Here is a 7677-nt window from a genome sequence, read left to right on the forward strand (position 1 = left end):
CTTGGTTGTTGAAAGTTCGTTCGTTGGTTTTGTTGGTTACTACTATTGCCGGGTTCTCTCCAACCAAGGTTAGGGTGATTTCGCCATCCTTGGTTGTAGGTGCCCGTTGGAGGACCCGACGGCCTAGGTCTATTATCAATGTAGTTTACCGATTCGTGTTGATCGTCTGTTTCTTTCATACAACTCCAATTTTCATGTGGCCCACCACACCCTTTCACAAGCCATAACCGAGACCATTTTTGTCATTTCCATTTTTTTTATTTTCGAAGAAAGGGCCTCGATTTGAGCTTGTAAAGAAGTGTTTTCATCAACCTTATGGGCGCCCGGGGCAATGGATTTATTGCCTCGGGGAGTGTGCCACTGAAAATTGGTTTGAGCAATTTCCTCAATTTGATTATATATTTCATGCGGGCGGCGATTACCTAAAAGTCCCCCGGAGCTAGAGTCAAGTGTTTGCCTTGTGTGTGGCAACAATCCATTATAGAAAGTGGATACTTGTTGCCATATCGCAAGGCCGTGATGTGGACACTTTCGCAATAGCTCCTTGAACCTTTCCCAAGTTTCATATAAGGATTCCCCATCCTCTTGTGAATATGTATTAATTTCAGTCATTAATTTAGCTGTTTTAGCGGGAGGGAAATACTTATATAGAAATTTTTGGGCTAGTTCATCCCAGGTGTTTACCGATCCAGCTGGGAGGGCGTTAAGCCAAGCTTTTGCTCGGTCTTTTAGTGAAAAGGAAACATTCGGAGGCGGATGGCGTCATTTGATGCCCCATTGATCCGAAAGGTATCACATATTTATAAGAAATTAGTAATATGTAGATGGGGATCCTCGTCCGCAAGCCCATGGAAGGTTGCGGAGTTCTGAAGCATCTGTATCAAATGCGGCCGAAGTTCGAAGTTATTGGCTTCAACATTCGGTGCATTGATAGCGGCGCCGAGATTACCTACGGTGGGTCGTAGATAATCCATGAGGGTACGTTGGTCCTTCATTGGAAGTGGGTTCCCCGAAACCTTCTCTTGGTTTTTGGCTTTTAGTCTTTTTCTGAGAAAGCGTTCGGGTTCTTCTAGAGGTTCTTTTATGTCCTTATTAGAACTGGAGCTCATACACTACGTAGGGGTGGCGTCTGGTTCCAAGTCCTGCAACAAAAACAGAAAAGAATGCTGGTCAGAAGGTTTACCACGGCCCCGTGCTCAGTGAACACGGCCCGTGGTTGGAGTTACAGTGATTGTTTTCCAGATCCCAGTTACTGGAGAGTTGGACACGGCCCCGTGTTGCACCGACACGGCCCCGTGGTCAGCCTTCTGTAACTTGGAAAACTAAAAACTACCAGTAACAACGCTGGGTACGGCCCGTGTCCGACCAGGCACGGCCCGTGTTGAGCTCTGCAGAAGCTGAAAAACTAAGAAAATCCTAAAAAAAAAATTAAATAGAAAATAAAAAAATGATTAGGCCGTTGATTCCTAACTTTCTTAAAATCCTTGTGTCCCCGGCAACGGCGCCAAAAACTTGATGTGCGTGTAGTGTAATATATTTTTGGTATATATTTTAAGCCCTTTTTACACTTTTTAGCCAAGTTTTAAATTTATAAAACACGATATTTACTAACACTAAACACACATATGGGCAAGTGCACCCATCGTGGACGTAGTATAGTGTTGGTAAGATACCGAGGTCGTCCAAGGACACAAGAGCATTTAGTACCGGTTTATCCTCAACGTCTAATCAAATCAAAATGTTAGAAAAAGATTTTTAAACTAAGAAAATAAAACTAACTAAATGCTGAAAAATAAAATAAAAATAAAAACAGATAGACAAGATGAATCACTTGGATCCGACTCGTGTATTAGTATAACCTTTGATTATTTTCGCACTTTTGCACTTGTTTAAGAGATTATCTTAGTTATTGTAGTAGGCCCCTCTTTTGAAGGCGACGTTACCCTCAACCCAGTAGTTTGAGTCAGCAAGGATACAATCCTAAAGGGTCGGATTATTGAAAGATAATGAATTAAGTTATTAATGCAAATTATGGTAGGCCCCTCTTTTGGAGGTGACGTTACCCTCGACTAAGTAGTCTGAGTCAGCAGGGATACAGTCCTAAATAGCCGGGTTATAGTATTAATAGTAGTTAACTTATGAGGGGGTCAAAGAGTTTGGATCCCCGCCATTGAATACCTTTGGGTATTGAAGGAGATCCTACTAAATTTGACCCAGGTCCCTTGCAGACCTCTAAACGCTGAACAAGGGCAAGACCCTTACCAAACCGTTCCCTTAACCACCGACCAGGTAGCCAACATACCTCCATATAGACCGTGGAGATATGAATGGTGAAAATCTTTTATTTTATATAGACAGTAAAATAATGCCAAGACACCACGGACAAACGATAAGGAAAAGTCACCTTCAACATAAGCAACTAGTTATTAAAGTCATTAATACAAAACCAAATAAAAAGTGCAAAAGATTAAAAATAAAATGTATTAGACTAAACACTTGTCTTCACCAAGTGATGTAAGAGACTTAGGCAAACATGGCCTTGATTGTCAAGAACTCTTACGATCAATCTTGGATCCCGAGACGACTCACACACTCTATGATGGACAATGGATGATGGTGTTGTGATGGTGGTGGGTGGTGGATGAAGTGTGAGAGAGGTGGTGTGCCAAAGGATGAGTTGCAATGAAGCCAAGCACTCCTATTTATAGGCTGAACAGAGGCCTGGGCACGGCCCCGTGTCCGCTGGGCATTGCCCAGTGCCTGTCTGACACTATCTCTCCTCATTAATTGTAATTCGCAATTACAATTAATGCGCCTGCAGTACTTTGGGCACGCCCCCGTGTTCACTGGGCACGGCCCCGTGGTGAGCAATAGAAGCTTCTACAGGTTTGTCTTTTCTGCTGCTTCTTGGGCACGGCCCCGTGCTCGCTGAGCACGGGGCGTGTTCAGTCTTCTGCCTTCTCTGTTTTGCTTGGGAGGATGCTGTTGAGGGGTCGGGCAATCCACTTTTGTTCCTTTTCTTGTATTTATGCTAGATTTAGCTGTCTTTTTGCTTCTTTTGTTAATTTGAGCTCATTTAATCCTGAAAATACAAAAGGAAGACAAAACCACACTTTTTCCAACATTAGTACTTAAAAAGGGTTAGTTTTATGCCTCATTTGATGTAATTTATATGTTGCATTTTACACACATCAGTATGCTTAACTGTTATGTTATAATATGTGAATTCTTTTAAACAGAACACAGTTATGTGTTTTATTTTTAAGGATCCAAAAATTATAATGCATCAGTTGACGTAGTTTGACCAAGTTTATGGTCAAACTCAGAAATCTTTGATGTTCACGTATCTATGTCCGCATTGATTAGTCCATTTTTGTGCAGATACAGGAAAGAAAGCCAAAGGATCACACGTTCCAGCATGGGAGAAAACCATGAATATTTCTTGCTATTTATCAGATCCTCCAAAGGGGTTCGAGATGTACAAGTCAATGATCGTGGGCTTAAACACTTGCAGATTGGCTCATTCTCTTCGGGAGAATCCAGTTATTCATGAAGACTGGATCAAAGATTTATGGGATAATTCAACTGCGAAGAAAGGAGACACGGTCATCAAGTCAAGGGTTCAGGGTAAAGAAGTCTCAATTAGTGAACAAGACATACGTGATGTGTTATTGTTTGGAGATGCAGCGGATGATCCAATAGAATACTCAAAGGAGAAGGTCATCGAGGTTTTAGTCAAAATGAGTTATGAGGGAGCGGATCCTCCTCCCACAATCAAGAAGCTATTACATCCATACTGGAGATTTTTGGCTCACATCTATCTAGTATGCATCAGTGGAAATAAAAGTGGTCTTGATAAACTGACGTTAAAGCAAACTTCAGCAGTAGTTTCAGTGGTTGAAGGATGGAACTACAACTATTCAAAGAGTGTCTTCAACGATATGTTTGTGAATGTGAAAATGCTGAATGAGAAGTACTGGTACAAGTTTCCTAGATTTATACAGATGATCTTAGAAAAGAAGTATCCTAAGTTGCCAGTTATTGTAAAGACATATGATGTCAAGATGATGAACCACTTGGTGTTTACATGGATAAATCAAAAGTCAAGAGAAAATGTTGGGATCAAGTATCAGAACAAGCGAAATTTAGAAAAGTTTGGAGCTTTTAGTGAATTTCAAGAAGAGGCACCAGCTCAGATAAATGCTATTGTGGCTGAAGAGCATGATGTAGAGATAATTGAAGCTCCTGTTGGTGTTCAAGAGCCGATTAAGAATGTAGACTTGACTAGTATTGAAAGTGAGGAAGATGTTGCAGATGACAGGATGATTGATGATGAAGAAGTAGATGAGAGTGGTGAATTGGTGATGAGGGTGAAACAAAGATAGAGACACTGGCTGAAGGCCTTACAACATGAAAATGAAGAAATTAGTGAACCAGTTCATTTGAGCCCTCCTCATGTTGAGCCTGTGTCTACAACGGAAGCTACTGTTGTTGATCATTCTCTAGAAGAACCTACCGCTGATCTTCCTCCGAGGAAACGAAGCAGAAGGGATCCTAGGCTCAGCGGTGAGGTAAGTGTTGATGTTCAGACAACCTCAGAGACATCTAACCCCACTAGCACTTCACAACCAAAGATCAACTATACACCATCAGAACTCAATCGCAAGATAGTTGATTTTATCTTGAATGAAAGATCAGCGATGTATATGCCTGCTCCTAAACCAGGTGAGGGTTCAAGCAGTGGCCCATCTGAAGCTGATGTTCTTAGAGCTGCTGAGTTGCTACAAGCTGCTGTTGTTCCAGTTGAAGCAACAGCTAAGTTAATATAAGTTGAAACTCCTGAAACTGCTACAACTGCTGGTAGTTCCGATAGTGAAGATATGTTTGAAGAAAATGAGACAACAATCCTGATGCGAAGAATCTCTACTCTTGAAGAAGACAAGATATTCAAGGATGCTCAGATTGCCAGTCTTATAGAAGAATTAGTGGTTAAAAATCAGAAGATCAATGAGTTGGAGACAAACTTGGGAGCTCTCAATGCTATAGTGATGGATATGAAGCAGAAACTGGAAGGAAAATTTCCTAAGGAGTTTGCTGATCCACCAAAAGAATCTACTGCTAAAGAGAGAGAGCAGCAGAGAAAAGAGCACGAAGATGCGATGAACATGTATTATGAAAGCACTCCTCGTACAGTGAATCAGAAACCAAGAAAGAAAATGGTTGTTATGAGGAATGTAGGAGCTGAACGGAACTTGCAGTTTGGTGACAAACCTGATAGATATGTGATCACCACTGAAAAGATCTAGAAGGGTAATAGATCAGGTATTAAAAGCTGGGCATACAACGATGAGAAGGAAATGTTTATCGTGCTGAGGAAGAATGGTGAGGTGGAGTATTATGCTAATTCTGAAGCATTCAACTCCTGGACTTTAGTTGATTTGAGGGAGCTGAGCAATGCTGGATTTCATGATCAAGTCAAGAATCCAAATTGCAAGATTGGAGTTAACTTCTTCAACAAGCTACAACAACAGGCTAGAGTCAATTTTAGAGACATGAAGTTGGCTGAGTCTACTATTGAAGAAGATGAAGAGGTGTTGGATCCTGCCACAGGGAAGCCATATAAGATTATGAAGTGGCCTGCAACTAAACAGACAAATACAGTGGCATTGTTAAAGGAGCTTCCCGATAACTCTCTGAAGAACTTTCAGTTTTGGATGTATGATCCTATTTCTGGTCAAGCTGTGATCGTGTGTGACGATGCTGAATACCGATTCATTGATACTCGAGATTTGATGTGCTTTGGTGAAAACGACATCAATCTCTTGGCAAAGTCACAAATCCAGAGTGATCCTCAGTATGAAGTGTGTGCCAAAAGCTGGACAGGAGCTGTGGCCCAGATTATGAATTTCAAGTTATGGTCAGGACAACGTATGAGAGTGGAAACACAGCTGTTTGGTCCATATGTGGGAAGAAATATACCGATCTTGCCTGAGCTACAAAGGAAAAAGAAAGAACAAGCTAAGAAGCAGAAGAGGAAGCAGCAGTGAAGCAGGAGACGCCAAGCCAACACAAACCTAGGGGCATATTGTAAGGGCATATACTAGTGTAGGTTTGCGTCTGTCTTGGGGTATATTTTTTGTTTTGGGTTCGATATGTATAATGGGTTCGTTTAGTTGTTTTGTGGTCTTTGGGGTATGGGCTTGGCCCAATGTAAATAGATCTCCTATATTAGTATAAATAGGGGAATCCATAGTCGATGTAGGTTGTTGATTCACTAGCAAACTTTTGTGTTATTGTGCGACTTGGAGTACCAGACGATCTTAGAATCGTGTGCTCTTGTTATTGAATCAATACAATTTGCCTTTCAATCTTTCGCATCTCACTTGTAATTCCGCTACTTGTTTGGTGTTTTGTGACACTCTAGGTTTTTCCGAACGAGCACCCTGTAATATTTTGTGTATATATATGTTATTAAATGAAAATGTGACCTTTATTTGCATAATGTGTGTTGTATGTACGTATTATATATATATATATATATGAGAGCCGAGACCATGACTCGCAACCACTCGGTTGCGAGTGGGCCACTCGGTCTCGAGTGGGCCTCTTGGGCCGTAACCGGCTTGGGCCGAAATCCCCTAAGCTTATGTTGGAACCTTGTATATAATCCCAACTTCCCCCTCATTCTTCATTCTTTTGTTACCAAACACAAACACACTTCTCCTATTTCTCTCTCACTAGAAAACCCTCTATATCCTAACCTTCTTCCAACTTTCGGATCTCACAAGAATCTCGGTCAAGGAATCTCGGACAAGATCATCACTCGGACACTTCATCTTCTCTCATTTCTTCCTTTGTTTCGGCTCATTCTCCTCCTTCTCAACCGGTTAGTGTTACATATGTGTAATGGTTGCCTTGAATGCTTGATGAATGAAATGTTTATGAACTAGAAATGTTTAGTTAAAAATTGTTATGCATGACTTTTGGGATGATTTGTGAAGTTTGACATTATGTGTACAACCCTTATGTATGAAGCTTGATAACATGTTTATAATGGCTATAGAATAGTGGTTTAAGAATGCTTAGGGCCAACCAAGTTATGGGTAATGTCACAAAATGTATGTTTTCTTGTTTTTGCATCATGATCTTGTTATAAATATGTGATTTTTGGTTCAAATGTGTGGTTATGTTTGACATGAAAACCCTAGAAAACTATGAATATAGGATGAACTTGTTGAATGAGGTTTGAAGATTTCAAAAAATGGCAAAGTTTGATCTATTTTCATTAATGGTCAGTTTAGGAAAAGTGTTAGTGAAACCTTATTGGCTATTACCTGATTTGGGCCTGATTTCATTGTACTAAATGGACTGATGTATCTGAATCTACACGTGAACTTGAAAGGGACAGCATTTCGACTCGCAACCGCACCGTTGCGACTCGCAACCATAGCATGACAACTCGAGACCACGCAGTTGCGACTCGCAACCATGGCATGACAACTCGAAACCACATGATTGCGACTCGAGACTACGACGGTTGCGACTCGCAACCACAGCGTGATAACTCGAGACCACACGGTTGCGACTCGCAACCACAACGTGACAAGCCGAGACCTCCTGGTTGCGACTCGAGACCACCTTGTTGCGACTGGGCTGTCCACTTTGGTTATTGGGCCA

General features: G+C 41.3%; 1 non-coding gene across 1 annotated transcript; it reads left to right on the forward strand.

The window, feature by feature from the left end:
- The first annotated feature begins 511 nt into the window (after nucleotides 1–511).
- On the forward strand, nucleotides 512–618 carry LOC118479951. The gene has a single exon (XR_004861593.1). It is a non-coding gene; the product is annotated as a small nucleolar RNA R71 (small nucleolar RNA).
- The last annotated feature ends 7059 nt before the right edge of the window (nucleotides 619–7677 follow it).

The sequence above is a fragment of the Helianthus annuus genome, chromosome 6 (assembly GCF_002127325.2).
Source record: "Helianthus annuus cultivar XRQ/B chromosome 6, HanXRQr2.0-SUNRISE, whole genome shotgun sequence".
In the NCBI taxonomy this organism is placed as follows: Eukaryota; Viridiplantae; Streptophyta; class Magnoliopsida; order Asterales; family Asteraceae; genus Helianthus; species Helianthus annuus.